Consider the following 17,236-nt stretch of genomic DNA (forward strand, 5'->3'; position numbering starts at 1 on the left):
ACTAGTTGGGCTTGCTTGAGCTTACCTGGCGTGATTGAACCAATAGAAATGTCTCCAATGTGCAAATGACGCCCACCTGACACTCCAGGTTCAAAGTCTTTGACAGTTCAAATAGTATTTGTACCCAGGTCTGCAGACACTCCCACTGGAACCAGCGCCGGCCAGCCAGGCCATAGTGCTATGTGGATAAAAGGTCCTGGCAGTCTCCTAGCAGCTGTCTCTCTCATACAAAGGGGGAAGAGAGGGGAGAAGGGAGCGATGAGAGAGGACACCCAGCCAGGGATGCCTGGCTTAGGAGAGGCCCATTTCTGGCCCATGGCCCACCCTGTCCAGCAGTAACAAGTGTGGACTGGACGGACCCGTTGCGCTCACTTCCATCTCAGGAATAGATTGGATTGTAGCCCACTACAGTCTGCCATAAACAGAGGAGAGGGAGACCAGTCGAGGCCAGGAGAGGAGAGAGGAAGACACTAGCCAGGATGAGTGTCAGAGGAATCATCTTTGAAAGCCTCTTTGAAAGATTACATTGTGGGCAAAAGAAACAAGGAGAGAGAGAGACTTCTAGCAGGAATACTGTAGCGTAGTCCCTTAAAATGGATGGCGTCAGGGATTCCGGGGAGCATGTGCTGTATAAGCCCTAGCTGGATCAGGATCGGATCCCTTCACTTGTCAGTCAAAGCGTTGGACTGGGAGAGAGAGTGCTGGATGAGAAGATGATGGCAGCGTGCGACATGTTACCGTCCCAGCACGGGTCAGTTCCCAGGAGCCCCTCCTGGTTGGCAGCCAGGCCCCATAAAATATCCTTGTTGAGAAAAATAGATTTTACAGGCATGTTTGATCCGGGAGAATTGGGGGGGGGGGTGGGTTCCTCAGTGATACATACAAGTAGGCCTATATGCTTGGGTCTGCTAAGTGAGGGCATGCCAAAATCAGGCTTAGACAAATGGAAGCCGATTACCCTACCGCAAAGTAACTAAATCATCATCACAATATACTTCTACTATCATCAACAAAATGGAGTTAGCGAGCTAGCTTGTTTACAACGGGCAAAAATGTTTTACGCACCTCACGCTGGTTCGTCACCAAACCTGGTACTGCTGTTCTGCAGGATCTTGGACCAGCTACTCACGCATATCCACGATTCGTTTCAGCCAGGGTTTGTTTGCGTTTCACACGTGCTTTCTAGCATGGATTAGGGTACAAACGCTCCAGGATCTGGATCATACAGTGACATGTGAAAGCGCCCTTAGATTGTACGCTAAGAATTTGGTTCATTGACAGTTGACACAGATAGGATTCATTATTGATGCCCACATTAGCAAAAAAAATACGAAACCAATGTAATATAGATAGTGACATTGACGCCACATTTACATTCAAAACAGCATTACATGTAATGTATTCATTTAATTATGAAAGGAATATTATAAGCATTTGATACATGTTGCACTTCCAAAGTCATAGTTAGAAGAGCAATAGTAGGCGTTTTAGCAGGATGGAGTTTTGATGTACAGTACAGCTGATTCAAATAACCAACTCATCATCAAGCTTTGATTATTTGAATAGCTGCGTGGTGCTAGGGCATAAACCAAAAAATGTGCACCCAAGGGGGGCCTCCGGTACCGAATTTTGCGAAACCCTGCAGTAGATTACATAATTGACATGGTAGATATGAAACGTGGGAGTGGACTTCACTAGGCTGGCCAGTGTTGCGTTTCCGAAAATGCACGTGACCGCAATGGCTGCTGCTCTCTAAACCTTGCATCAATTTGCGCGGCTCCGTGAACACCAGTTTCTTTGCAGAAAACTCGCAGAGCTCTTGTCAGACTCGCACTGTCTGACGAAGCAGATCTTCCTATACCGGGCCACTCCTCGTCAAAAGGACTTCGGAAAAGAAGCACAGGACAAAACATATTCGGCTCGGTTCGGACTTTCACCAACCAACACGTCGGTAGGAGGAGTCAACAGGTATTGACTGGCTATTTATTTAGGCTACTGACAATGCGGTTGTTCGGACGTGTGACAGGTAGACTAGACTCGGTAGAAGCCTCTATACCGACTAAAATCCGTCTAGTAGGCTATTAGTTCGAGGAGAGAGCTTAACGTGGTGTTTCAACCTGTGTGCTGTCATGACTCCGTTTTCTCCTTTTCTGTTGTGCAGAAATATCAAACCGAAGCTTTAGCAAGCCACATCCCGCCCTTGTGTGAACTGTTAAAATGTCATTTGTTGCGAGCCTTGACAGTTATATAGGTTGCCGCTACAATGTAACAAGCTTTGTCCATAGATTGAATCGTTGCATAGCGTGTGCTTGTTCAGCCAACACCTGTCTAAAAGATTTTGTGCAATTTTGTTTCAAAATTGAACGATTTAAAGCTAGAAAGACATTTTTGAATGTTTAGATGTCACATTTGATGGCCACTCGATATAGTTATGAAACAAATTCACTGTTAACGGCTGTCTTGGGGTGACGTCCGCGTTTTCTCGGAGTCAGGTAAATTATGTCAGTTAAAAAAACCAGGACAGCCCCGACGTCCAGTCACACAACTCTCACAGGGTTGATCAGATTTGAAATATTTCCGTGTTGGCTATGATGTGACACTGGTCCAACCTACTAGACATCCTCCACAGCATGAAGCCCAAATGATAATGGTCTGTGAGTTTTGCTGCTTTCGTAACAAAGTGGGAGATGGGAATTTACTACATTGTGAAGTGGTAAATACCAGTGGGATGCATTCGTATGCTTTGTACTCATTGATAAGAGCAGATTGGCTAATGGCCAACAAACTGCATATACCATAAACTAAAAGTACAGTTAGCATGCTTGCAAACTAATTATAGTGTTCAAATACCACATTACCAGATAGCTTTTTATGAGTAATGTGTTGTTGCATTTAACTGCAGAAAATGTTATCAAAGTCATTTCCTTAGTAGGTGACGTCAGAGCATGTGAGATGAGTGAGCGCTCTGGATGACGATGAGTTTCTCACTAGTAATCAATAGTTGGAGGCTTTTCAAGTGGATTTTCCCCAGTCGTATGTGGTGCCTTTCCACTTCCCACTTGGTTACGAATGCAGCATAAAGGGTTCATCGTAGTTCATGCGCGTTCGGGCTGTGCGTCCACGGTGGATGGAGATCTCGGAGACGAGTAGCTATGTAACAATGGGACGCTTGGACTATCGCGTCTGTGGACTATGATTTATGCTTTAGGCTGCCTGATACAGCCTACTTATGTGTCGGGTAGGTTTTTATCTGCCTTTCAATAAGCATGTCACGATGGGTTGACTAGACTATGAGACTTGGCAGTAGTGCACTCCCCTTTTGACAAAAAATGTGCAGCACCCCCACCTCCAAACATCTTCCTGCTGCTATGGGACTTGGGCCATTTTACCTTTTTTATATTATGGAATTTAGCCCAATTCTTCTATACTCTCACTGTGAGTCAATGAATTCTGGGAAGTTACACTGCATGACACAACATTACGTTTGTAATTTTTGAACTACTGAGTGTGTAAAAGAGCTGACTTTTTGTGTTCATTCAACACTCTAAAAAGAAAAGGTTCCCGAAGGTACTTTTCGGGGTTCCCCACATTGCAACACCGGTGGAATCCCTAAAGGTGCCTCAAGGAACCTTTTCCCTAAATCATTTTTGAAAAAGTTTCCTCAAATAACTTCCTAGGGATTGAATCCCTGAGCTGACAAGATGAAAAATCTGTCGTTCTGCCCCTGAACAAGGCCGTTAACCCACTGTTCCTAGGCCGTCATTGTAAATAAGAATTTGTTTGTTCTTAAATGACTTGCCTAGTTAAATAAAGGTGAAATAAAATAATACTAAACTCATAGGCATGTAGAGACACAATAACAGCTTTGTACGTGGTTTCTAGTTTGAGTAATGTGACCTCGCATTACTTTGCTCTTGTCTCCCCTGTCCTTCTCTGCAGCAAAAACTGCCATTCAACATTTGTCCGTATTTTACCCCCGCATCAATTCCCACAACATATTTCTGAATTCAAGGCATAGTGCTTTTCACTGATGCTGCATACTAAATATTAAAAAGGAAATGGACTCCCATTGCCACTCCCAATCCCATGGAGATGTCCTCAGGATCTTTAGTGAGTAGCTCCTCTCCATCCAGGAAGACTTGGACGTGGCTCTCATCCGCAAAGGGATTCCCCATCTATTCGTATGGTAGGCAATGGGAGCTTGACACAAAAATGTTTACCATTTTAAGGTTACTCAAGTCATATTTCAAACAGTAAGTTAACTGAGTACACCTTACACATTATTACTTCTAAACTTTTGAGTTTACCTTTTTAAATTGGAGGGTGTTTAATAAGGAGACTGGATTAGAACGAATAGAACTGGAACAGCTGCATACTGGGAAGGGTACATGACAAATGTCATGATGGATTATTGGGACCGAGGTCAGAGGAGCAGACTTAGTCAAATACGTAACTAGCGATTGTCTCGTTATGCTGCTACAAATGTGATGGAATAAAACACGTGAGAGGAAAATATCCAAGACGGCATATTATGGATATGGATAGGATAGGCACAATCTGGTGTAAAAAAAAAGAAAAAAAAAAGGTTATTAATGTGAGTAGAATAAATGTCATCATTCTTACATATTCCTTCCCCTTGTGGTCTCTCAACGAGGATTTACTTCTGAATGAGCGCTGTGCGCACGTCCATGTATTTCTGGGTTAGTGGAGAGACGACAAACATACAAGATTACATTTAGACTAGCAATTCTGTTTGGAATACAAAATGACATTGATTGATGATGTTGATTTATGACTATGATTATGACAAGACAGTGTGGAGGACAGAGACAGGAGGAACAGGACACACACTAATCACACTGCAAATACATCCTAAGACTTTGTACAGGCTAAAATGTTGGTAGATCCGTAGTGAGCTTTAAACATTGTCTTGTTTTGGTCTGAATTGGAGAGGACAGAACACGCCACCCCGATACACCAACATGAAAGACATAAATTAGAAACATAAACATCATGAGTATTCAATGTCAAAAGCATCTATCTGATCTGTTTTATTGTATTCTTCTTTTTGTCAAGTTGAACATAACCTATATTGGGTCATGTGTGTGTGTGTGTGTGTGTGTGTGTGTCACCTGTTTGTGGAGGTTGACACATTTCTCTGTCACAGCTCCTGAACTCTCCACCACTTAACTGGACAGGGGCAGGATAAGACAGGTGCTAAAGGGAGGATGGAAAGAGCGAAAGTGCATCGTGGTTTTTAATCTTTTTGTCAAGTTTACAACCCAGTATCCTGGTTTGCAAGTTTAACAACCTAGATTGGGTCATCTATGTGTGTCTTACCTGTTCGCTGAGGATGAGTTTCTCTGTCAAAGCAGGCCACCCTGACACACCAGCCTGAATGACATACACTACCGTTCAAAAGTTTTGGGGTCAAATGTCCTTGTTTTCGATCGTCCTTTAGCTCAGTCCTCCGCTGCCATCTCAAAGCCTTGTAGGCAGAGGGCACAAGACCAATTGAATTAAGGCATGGCCTTGTGATGTAATCCCTGCCAGTTAGGAACACTGTCATGTGAGTGTTCCAGAGCTGGTGTGGCATCTGCAGCCCAGGACCGTGTGTGGGTGGGGGGGTATAACCATTTTTTTTTTCTCAGACTAACATGTAGGCTACAAGTGCACATGTTGATGTTCCCGTGTGCATGCGTGTCTGTGCGTGTGCTGTTGACTAGTTTATACAGAGATTTTTGTCCTGTTTTGCCCGGTTGCTTTAAGGCCTGTGTGTACAGAAGCTTTGATCAGTTATTAATGAGGTTTTAGTTGCTTGATTTCCATATAATAAATCTCGTCTGAATGATAAATTAGGGCCAAGCTTTTGTTTAGTTTGTTACAGAGAGCCCACATGCATTGCTGTACTGAATATTATAAACTCAGTGATCCAAATCCAAAATACATAGCCTCTTGAAAACGGAGTGTGAATCATTTGAGGCTCATTTTAAAATCAGTGGTGGGAAAAAGTACCTAATTGTCATACTTGAGTAAAAGTAAAGATACCTTAATAGAAAATGACTCAAGTAAAAGTCGGCTGGTAAAACACTACTTAAGTAAAAAAAAATGTGTTTAGTGAGTCCGTCAGATCAGATGCAGTAGGGATGACCGGGGATTTCCTGACCTGCTAAGCATTCAACATGTAACAAGAACTTTTGGGTGTCACGGAAAATGTATGGAGTTAGAAAGTAAATTGTTTCCTTTAGGAATGTGGTGGAGTACAGTGAAAGTTGTTAAAAAATATCAAATCACAAATACCCCAGAAAACTACTTAAGTAGTACTGTTTTAGTATTTTTACCAAAGTACTTTACACCACTGTTTAAAACGCTTCTCAGAACACGTTGGCTAGACTGAGACCACTAAACTTATCAAAATGGTGAATTGTATCAATCATAAAAATGATGTAGTACACACAGTATCTTGCAATGAGTAAAGAAATCCATGTACTAGCAAATGAGAGAAAACAACAAAGTTTTGCAGTTGTACCTTCTCTGTGAGCATCCCCAGGTCTCCCCTGTCAATGTAATCTTATTCATTATGATCTAAAAGGGGAGAACTGATCCTTGATCAGCACTCCTTCTCTGTGACCCTTTGTGAATACTGGCCTGATTGATAGACAAACATGAGGCCAGCTTGTACTTGCACTGTTCTAAATGTGTTCCTGCCTGGCAGCAGAGAGCGTCAGCAAGAAGTGTATGTGTGATGCTGACTGATGAGATGAGAACCAGGTGATGACAGGGACCCGTCTGTACTGCATGTGCATGTGGGAAGGCATGTGTACCCACAAGAAGACACTGTTGCGCACACACACCAACAATAGCATATTGTAGGCTACCGATACGTGTGCACACATGTATGCAAAGAAACGTAACGTTGATTCAAGCTGTACATAATTGTTTTCCTCGCTAACTTGCTCAAATCAAACTTTACTTGTCACATGCGTCGAATACAACCAGTTTAGACCTTACCGTGAAATGCTTACTTACAAGCCCTTAACCAACAGTGCAGTTTAAGAAAATACCTAAAAAAAAGTAAAAGATAAGAATAACAAATAATTAAAGAGCAGCTGTAAAATAACAATAGCGGGGCTATATACAGGGGGTACCGGTACAGATTGAATGTGTGGGGCACCGTTGTCGAAGTAATTGAGGTAATATGTACATGTATGTAGAGTTATTAAAGTGACTATGCATAGATAACAGAGAGTAGCATTGTAAATAGTCTGGGTAGCCATTTGATTAGATGTTCAGCAGTCTTATGGCTTAGAGGTAGAAGCTGTTTAGAAGCCTCTTGGACCTAGACTTGGTGCTCCGGTACCGCTTGCCGTGCGGTAAGCAGAGAGAACAGTCTATGACTAGGATGGCTGGAGTCTTGGCCTTCCTCTGACACCGCCTGGTATAGAGGTCCTGGATGGCAGGAAGCTTGGCCCCGGTGATGTACTGGGCCATACGCACTACCCTCTGTAGCGCCTTGCGGGCGGAGGCCGAACAGTTGCCATAGCAGGCAGTGATGCAACCCATCAGGATGCTCTCGATGGTGCATCTGTAGAACCTTTTGAGGATCTGGGGACCCATGCCAAATCTTTTCAGTCTCCTGAAGGGGAATAGGTTTTGTCGTGCCCTCTTCACAACTGTCTTAGTGTGCTTGGACCATGTTAGTTTGTTGGTGATGTGGACGCCAACGAACCTCTCAACCTTTTCCACTACAGCCGTCGATGGGAATGGGGGCGTGCTCGGTCCTCCTTTTCCTGTATTCCACAGTCATCTCCTTTGTCTTGATCACGTTGAGGTAGAGGTTGTTGACCTTGCACCACACGGTCAGGGAGGTGTTTAGTCCCAGGGTCCTTAGCTTAGTGATGAAATTTGAGGGCACTATGGTGTTGAACGCTGAGCTGTAGTTAATGAATAGCATTCTCACATAGGTGATCATTTTGTCCAGGTCCAGGTGTGAAAGGGCAGTGTGGATCTGTTGGAGCGGTATGCAAATTGAATGGGTCTAGGGTTTCTGGGATAATGGTATTGATGTGAGCCATGACCAGCCTTTCTAAGCATTTCATGGCTACAGATGTGAGTGCTACGTGTAGTCATTTAAGCAGGTTACCTTAGTGTTCTTGGGCACAGGGACTATGGTGGTTTGCTTTAAACATGTTGATATGTCAGACAGGGAGAGGTTGAAAATGTCAGTGAAGACACTTGCCAGTTGGTCTGCGCATGCTTTGAGTACACGTCCTGGTAATCCGTCTGGCCCCGCGGCTTTGTGAATGTTGACCTGTTTTAAGGTCTTGCTCACATTGGCTACCGTGAGCGTTATCACACAGTCATCCAGAACAGCTGGTGCTCTCCTGCATGCTTCAGTATTGCTTGCCTCGAAGCAAGAATAAAATACATTTAGCTCGTCTGGTAGGCTCGCATCACTGGGAAGCTCGCATCTGGGTTTCCCTTTGTAGTCAGTAATAGTTTTCAATCCCTGCCACATCTGACGAGCGTCAGAGCCGGTGTAGTAGGATTCAATCTTAATCCTGTATTGACGCTTTGCTTGTTTGATGGTTCGTCTGAGTGCATAGCGGGATTTCTTATAAGTGTTCGGGTTAGTGTCCCGCTCCTCAAAAGCGGCAGCTCTAGCCTTTAGCTCGATGCAGATGGTGCCTGTAATGCATGGCTTCTGGTTTTATGTACGGTCAATGTGGGGACGTCGTCGTCGATGCACTTATTGATGAAGCCGATGACTAAGATGGTATACTCCTGAACGCCATTGGATGTTTCCCGGAACATATTCCAGTCTGTGTTAGCAAAACAGTCCTGTAGCGTAGCATCCGCATCATGTGACCACTTCCATATCGAGCTGTTACTTCCTGCTTTTAGTTTTTGATTGTAAGTAGGAATCAGGACGATAGAATTACGGTCAGATTTGCCAAATGGAGGGCGGGGGAGAGCTTAGTATGCATCTCTGTCTCTGGAGTAAAGGTGGTCTAGAGATTTTTTTTCCATTCTGGTTGCACATGTGATATGCTGTTAAAAATGTGGTAAAATTGATTTAAGTTTGCCTGCATTAAGGTCCACTAGGAGCGCCTCTTCTGGATGAGCATTTTCTTGTTTCCTTAAGGCCTTAGAGTTGGCTTAGTGCAGTCTTAGTGCCACCATCGGTCTGTAGTGGTCAATAGACGGCTACGAATAATATAGATGAGAACTCTCTTGGTAGATAGTGTGGTCATAAGGTACTCTACCTCAGGCTAGCAATACCTCAAGACTTCTTTAATATTAGACATCGCGCACCAGCTATTATTGACAAATAGACACACATCCCCACCCTCGTCTTACCATATGTAGCTTCTCTGTGTTAAATCAAAATCTATTTTATTTTTGAGATTCTTCAAAGTAGCTGCCCTTTGCCTTCATGACAGCTTTGCACACGCTTGGCATTCTCTCAACCAGCTTCATGAGGTTGTCACCTGGAATGCATTTCAATTAACAGTTAAACAATGTGTTTGAGCCAATCAGTTGTGTTGTGACAAGGTAGGGGTGTTATACAGAAGATAGCCCTAGTTGGTAAAAGACCAAGTCCATAGTATGGCAAGAACAGCTCAAATAAGCAAAGAGAAACGACAGTCCAACATTGACTGACCTTCATGGCTTAAAGTAATCTGGAACATTTCAAAAACGTTGAAAGTTTCTTCAAGTGCAGTCGCAAAAACCATCAAGCGCTATGATGAGACTCGCTCTCATGAGGACCGCCACAGGAAAGGAAGACACAGAGTTACCTCTGCTGCAGAGAATAAATTCATTAGTTACCAGCCTCAGAAATTGCAGCCCAAATAAATGCTTCACAGAGTTCAAGTAATAGACACATCTCAACATCAGCTGTTCAGAGGAGACTGCGTGAATAAGTACTTCGTGGTCGAATTGCTGCAAAGAAACCACTACTAAAGGAAACCAATAATAAGAAGAGACTTGCTTGGGCCAAGAAACACGAGCAATGGACATTAGACCGGTGGAAATCTGTCCTTTTGAGATTTTTGGTTCCAACCGCTGTGTCTTCGTGAGACAGAGAGTCGGTGAACGGATCTCCGCATTTGTAGTTCCCATTGTGAAGCATGGAGGAGGAGGTGTGATGGTGTGGGGGTGCTTTGCTGGTGACACTGTGATTTATTTAGAATTCAAGGCACACTTAGCCATGCTGGTTACCACAGCATTCTGCAGCGATACACCATCCCATCTGATTTGCTCTTAGTGGGACTATCATTTGTTTTTCAGCAGGACAATGACCCAACCCACCTCCAGGCTGTGGAAGAGCTATTTTACCAAGAAGGAGAGTGATGGAGTGCTGCATCACCTGGCCTCCACAATCACCCGACTTCAACCCGATTTGAGATGGTTTGGGATGAGTTGGACCGCAGAGTGAAGGAAAAGCAGGCAACAAGTGCTAAGCATATGTGGGAACTCCTTCAAGAAAAATAATTCCAGGTGAAGCTGGTTGAGAGAATGACAAGAGTGCAAAGCTGTCATCAAGGCTACTTTGAGGAATCTAAAATAAAATTTGTTCAACACTTTTTCCATATGTGTTATTTCATAGTTTTGATGTCTTCACTATTACTCTACAATGTAGAAAATAGAAAAAATAAAGAAAAACCCTTGAATGAGTAGGTGTGTCCAAACTTTTGACTCGTACTGAATGTGTCATTTAACCTCATAGAAACCAAAGTGTCATTCGTTTGCAATTATTACATTATTACCGTTTTAACAACTAATTTCTAATTGACTACCTGGTAAATAGCAGGCTGTTACCCCGTCGTTTTGACATTTCGTCTAGAATCTAGCCTTTAGATGTTTTGCTTATGGCTCCATGACTTGACACTTGGCCATTTCCATTTGTGACTGCTCTATTGTGGCGCTAGCTTTGTGTTCCCCAATTATGTAAACTGGATAGAAAGGGTCTCTTGAGTCTAGTCAGTTGGCCCAAGGCATTGGGGCTCAGTTTGTGTGGGAACACTCTGTCCGTCTCATTAACCATTTTTCCATCCAGCGAGTAAAGTCACACCATACAAAAAAAATCACAACAGCTGTGATGGAAACAGGTAGTTTCGGTAAAATGTTATAAATGCCGACAGATAATTAGTTCCTTTGACATGGTGGGATCTTTTTGTGCCGGTAAAGTTACTTATGCGACAAATGGTGTTGGAAATGTCTTTATGCTCAAATGTTGATATAGCAACCATCATATCGAAGTAAACTTGGGAGTCATGCGATGATTTGGTGTGTGGTCCTCCCACTACGACTCGAGAAACCATGTCGTTTATTAGGTTACAGATTAAATCAATTATGATTAACTTCACATGTGGTGAAAGTGCACAGTGATCTTGACTTTCGTTTCCAATACATATTGAGGGTCTTATTCTGTTTGACATGATGATTGATGCTTGACTGCCGTTTTGATAAATAAAAGTATCCTCGTTCTTACCCATAATAATCTCATCAAGTAGACTAGCCTATCTGCGAGCTGTTGGCTAGAGCGCATGGGCCAAAACCAAATTAGCCACATTTGCTATTTAGCGCAACAGTTTTTCTGACACGAGTTGAAAAGGCGATGGAAACACATTTAACTTTTACAATTGTATTTTTAAGCAAAGAAGCACATTTCGTGTGCACTACGTCATCACGCACTGAATTTTATCTGCAACAAATCCATTTGGTGGAAACACAACTGATGGGGAAAATGCACATTTTCTTTATGCAGAGTTTTGTATATTTGCTTGAAGATCTGTCACCAATTGGATGGAAACCTAGCTAGTGATCTCTCATCTGCTCTATGTGGTCCAAATTTTGTGAGGTTAACAAATCCACTGCCCTCATCCAGTCGCTTTCGGTCTGCCATTGTCTGAATATCTGCCTTTCCATTTGATAGAATGCGTCCTTTGCTTAGCTGTCTGACTGAATGATTATCTGTCTATTGCCAGCTTATGGTTATCCATCTAGCCATTATTCTAGTTTGCTTGCCTATATTTCTACCAGCCCTTTGTCTCTACTTTTTTATTTTCTCATCTGATCCCTTTTGTTGATATTCTCTGCGTGTGTTTGTTTCTCTGTCTGTTAGCTTGTCTGTCCATTTACCTCTTTCACCTTCTTGTCTATTTACTTCTGTCAGTTGGCATCTTTTGTCTTTTAAGCTTCTTTGTCAGTTAGCTTCTTTGTCAGTCAGCATCTTTGTCTTTTGAGCTTCTTTTGTCAGTCCATTGTGTCCATGTTTTGGGACCAGATGTAGGTGGAGACGTTTCCTGTCACTTGAGACTTCATCACTTGACAACGGTTTCCCAGCCAAACAACTCATGAGCCAATATCAACTTCATCATCAATTGTCTTCATAATTTTTTTGTACCGGCACATGCAAAAACTTGAGTAGTTGGCATCTTACCTGATTTTCTTCAAGTCCATATGGATAAACAAAGGCATGAAAACGGAGGCAAAAATCGAATATAAATTGTGATGACTTGCTGCAAATAAAAACAGGAAGTGAACCACAGGAAATATGTGGGTGTTAGGAACTAATGCCCGTGGTCGATGCCCACTAAACATAGGGCACACTTTGTGCCATAGCATTGGCGTGACTGTAGGTGACGAGCTGAACTCACTGGAACGTCGGTATCTTCCTGTTCCTGTTTCAAATAACTTTACGTCTTTCAGTGTTTAGGATTTAACAAACCTAGATTTGTAGAAGGGACTTCACAAAAGAACCCCAACTCTATACTGTAGGTCTAGTTGCACATTATACAACGGTTGCGTCCTAATCCTGAATGGTGATTGGTTGAAACCGCATTCCAGCCAGTATCTATTCCACAAGTTACCACCGGCTAAATCTATGACGTTAAAATGCCTATTTACTCTGTTCCATCTGACTGCGCAATCCACTGTCTCATCAGCCCAGGCAGGTAATTTATAAACTTGATCTCCACTATAAAAAGCATCTAGACATTATCTCATTTCTTTTAGACTAACATTTCGTTTTCAACAGCGGAGATTTGTATAAACCTTGCTGTCTGTCTCTCCGACATTTGCAACATTGTTTCAATATTCAAATTTGATCTCCAACTGTCCAATAGTAATGTAGGGGTCTGGAGTCGGGACGAGACAGACAGGCAGGCAGCGTTTCTCAGCCAGTCGAAATCATGGAGCAGCTGGCATAATTTTTATGGATATATACAAAGAAATGTCAATTGAAAGAAGGTAAAACTAAATGAAATGCAACTAGTTTGCAGTCTATCCAGCTTTAGTTTGAAGTAATCGTGTTAGCTGTGTTGTTGGCTAGCTCCTCTGAACAACAGTGTCCTAACGAGAGAGCACATTTTCTATGCCAGGAGAAATCGCACCTCATTAGCTCATTGTTATGGATATATCCAAATAAATGTTACTAGAAAACAGCTTAAACAAATGCAGCTACTGTTGTTATTCTGTTTGCCGTGACTGTAAATTAGCCCTTGTTGGCTAGCTAGCAAGCAAGGGATAAGAACGTTGCCAGCCAGTATGGCAATGGAAGATTTAGAACGAACGACTGGGTCGCATCCATAGATACAGAACAAAAAGACTGAACGACTGGGTCGCAGCTATGGCAGCCAAACCTATAGAACGAACGTCCAGCCGGCTTTGGTAGCAACCCTAGATTTGTTTCGGAAGATATAGATCTTGTGGAAGGATGAAATAGTATTAATAAATTCATCAAAATAAAAAAAATTAAGAAAATATGTCAATCATTATTTGAATATGTTGGTAACCCGTTGTATAAAAGTGATAATGCCCTCGAAGCTGGTGTTTGGAGGATGTATTGGCAAGGTTTGCCAATACACCTGTGCCAATACACCGGCTTTTCTGGCATGATCACTTAATTGTGAGAACTATCAAACATCTATTGGACATTATATCTTATGTGAGACAAGAAGTATTCATACCCCTAGACTTATTCCACATTTTGTTGTGTTAAAGCCTAAATTCAAAAAAAATTCTCGCCCCTTTCAAAATAAAAAATGTTTTCTCCCTAATTTTGTGGTATCCAATTGGTAGTTGCAGTCTTGTCTCATCGATACAACTCCCGTACGGACTCGAGAGGCTAAGGTCGAGAGCCATGCGTCCTCCGAAACACGACCCAACCAAGCCGCACTGCTTCTTGACACAATGCCCGCTTAACCCGGAAGCCAGCCGCACCAATGTGTCTGAGGAAACACCGTATACCTGGCGACCATGTCAGTGTGCACTGCACCCTGCCCGCCACAGGAGTCGCTAGAGCGCGATGAGACAAGGACATCCCTGCTGGCCAAACCCTCCCCTAACTCGGACGACGCTGGGCCAATTGTGCGCCGCCCCATTGGTCTCCCGGTCGGCTGCGACAGAGCCTGGACTCGAACCAGGATCTCTAGTGGCACAGCTAGCACTGCGATGCAGTGACAACTGCGTCACTGCGTCACTCGAGATTACTTGACGTGACGCAGACAACTGCGTCACTCGAGAGGCCCTTTTCTCACCCATTTACACACAATACCCTATAATGAAAGTGAAAAAAATGTTTTTAGACATTTTTGCAAATGTATTGAAAATGAAATACAGAAATATCTAATTCACACAAGTATTCACACCCGTGTGTCAATACTTTGTAGAAGCACCTTTGGCAGAAATTACAGCTGTGAGTCTTTCTGGGTATGTCTAAGAGCTTTCCACACCTGGATTGTGCAACATCTGACAATCATTCTTCAACCTCTGTCAAATTGGTTGATGATCATTGTTAGACCATTTTCAGGTCTTGCCATAGATTTTCAAGTAGATCTAAGTCAAAACTGTGACTCGCCTACTCAGGAACATTCATTGTCTTCTTGGTAAGCAACTCCACTGTAGATTTGGCATTGTGTTTTAGTTCATTGTCCTGCTGGAAGGTGAATTCCTCTCCCAGTGTCTGGTGGAAAGCATACCAATAACATCATGGAGCCACCACTATGCTTGAACATTTTGAAGAGTGGTACTCGGTAATGTATTGGATTTGCCCCAAACATAACACTTTGTATTCAGGACAAAAAGTGAATTGCTTTGCCACATTTTTTGCAGTATTACTTTAGTGCCTTGTTGCAAACATGATGCATGTTTTAGAATATTTATATTCTGTACAGGCTTACTTCTTTTCACTCTGACAATTAGGCTTACATTTTGTGGAGTAACCACAATGTTGTTGATCCAGCCTAATTTTTCTCCTGTCACAGCCATTCAACTCTGTAACTGTTTTAAAGTCACCATTGGCCTCATGGTGAAATCGCTGAGTGGTTTCCATCCTCTCCGGCAACTGAGTTAGGAAGGACGCCTGTATCTTTGTAGTGACAGGGTGTATTGATACACCATCCAAAGTGGAACGAATAACGTCACCATGCTCAAAGGGATATTCAATGTCTGCTTTTTTTGTTGTTTTTGACCCATTTACCAATAGGTGCCCTTCTTTGAGGCATTGGAAAACCTCTCTGGTCTTTGTGGTTGAATCTGTGTTTGAAATTCATTGCTCGACTGAGGGACCTTACCGACAATTGTACGTGTGGGGTACAGAGATGAGGTAGTCATTCAAAAATCATGTTTAACACAATTATTGCACATATTATGTGACTTGTTAAGCACATTTTTACTCCTGAATGTATTTAAGCATGCCATAACAAAGGGGTTGAATACCTATTGACCCCAGACATTTCAGCTCTTCATTTTTTATGTCTAAAAACATAATTCCACTTTTAACATTATGGGGTATTTTAAAATGAGGCTTTTACTACAATTTGTACAATGTCAAAGGGGTGTCAATAGTTTCTGAAGGCACTGTAGCTCACACGACACTTTGGAATACTCCGTAGTGCTCAATCCGGGCGGAGGTATTTGCAATTGAAGCCATGCAGGCCTGGCTTGCCTTTTTAAAACGGCCAAGTAAATTGCATGTGAAATAGAGAAGCGTGTCCATTCTACACAGTCCATTACTATCAAACTAATGTCCCAGCCTGCTCGCATACGTGCATACTAACGGGCAGGCGGAGCGCGGTGCAGGACAGGCTCCTGGGAGCTGCAGTGCGAGACAGATGGGCCGCAGTACAAGAAGCCATCGCCTCCTCTCGTTCTCTTCGTCCTCCTCGCCGTGACGGTGCGCTGGGCGAGTTCTCATCATTATTTAACGGCGCTGTTAGTGGTGTCTTTGTGCCTGCTGGCGGGCATGTAATGGATGTGTGTGTGTGTGTGTGTGCAGTAGATGTTTGGTTTTAATGCATGTGTCCTTGGTGCTAGTGTGCTTGTACGCCATTGTACTTAGTCAATGGGGCTCGAAGGAGACCGGAAAGAGTGTGTGTGGTGTAAATCTTTCCTCTACATGAGTCACATGTTCACGTTAATGATGTTTATTTTTATTTTAAAAAATATGATACTTCTTTTTCTCCCCAATTTCGTGGTATCCAATTGGTAGTTAGTCTTGTCTCATCGCTGCAACTCCCGTACGGACTCGGGAGAGGCAAAGGTCGAGAGCCGTGCGTCCTCCGAAACACAACCCAACCAAGCCGCACTGCTTCTTGACAATGCCCACTTGTTAGAGGGAACACCGTACACCTGGCGACCGTGTCAGCGTCCAGTGCGCCTGGCCCGCCACAGGGGTCTCTAGTGCGTGATGGGACAAGGTCATCCCTGCTGGCCAAACCCTCCCCTAACCCAGACCACGCTGGTCCAATTGTGCTTCGCCCCACGGGTCTCCCGGTCGCGGCCGGCTGCGCCAGAGCCTGGACTCAAACCCAGAATCTCTAGTGGCACAACTAGCACTTAGGCCACTGCGCCGCTCGGGAGGCCCTGCGTTAATGATGTCGAGGTAGATATGGGAAACCTGGAGTTTTATGAAGATTCAAAATAAAAAGCTTGCTCTAATTTTAAGCGTACAATCACGTATACACACACACGGTTTACTCGTCGCCCCATCTTTTAGCGGGACCAGTTTATCACGTTAGGTCCATGGTGTACAGCCGTATGTGCTGAGTTCAACTTTTATGTCATCATTAATCTATGCGATCCCAACGCTGGATAAAGACATAGGGCCGTCCCAGATTAAAGCAGCACAGGGAGCGGGAGACGAACAAGTCTATGAGAGGGATGGGAGAAGGAAGAGACTGAAGGTAACACAAATGAAGAAAGACATTGAGAGACCGAGATGAGAGTT

At 43.3% G+C, this 17,236-nt stretch overlaps 1 long non-coding RNA gene across 1 annotated transcript; it reads left to right on the forward strand.

Annotated features, from left to right (window-relative positions):
- Positions 1-1,724: 1,724 nt before the first annotated feature.
- Positions 1,725-10,680, forward strand: LOC139027485 (uncharacterized). Its single transcript, XR_011479574.1, has 2 exons — positions 1,725-1,968; positions 10,294-10,680. It is a non-coding gene; the product is annotated as an uncharacterized lncRNA (long non-coding RNA).
- The last annotated feature ends 6,556 nt before the right edge of the window (positions 10,681-17,236 follow it).

This window comes from Salvelinus sp. IW2-2015, unplaced genomic scaffold (genome assembly GCF_002910315.2).
Source record: "Salvelinus sp. IW2-2015 unplaced genomic scaffold, ASM291031v2 Un_scaffold16570, whole genome shotgun sequence".
NCBI classification, from domain to species: domain Eukaryota; kingdom Metazoa; phylum Chordata; class Actinopteri; order Salmoniformes; family Salmonidae; genus Salvelinus; species Salvelinus sp. IW2-2015.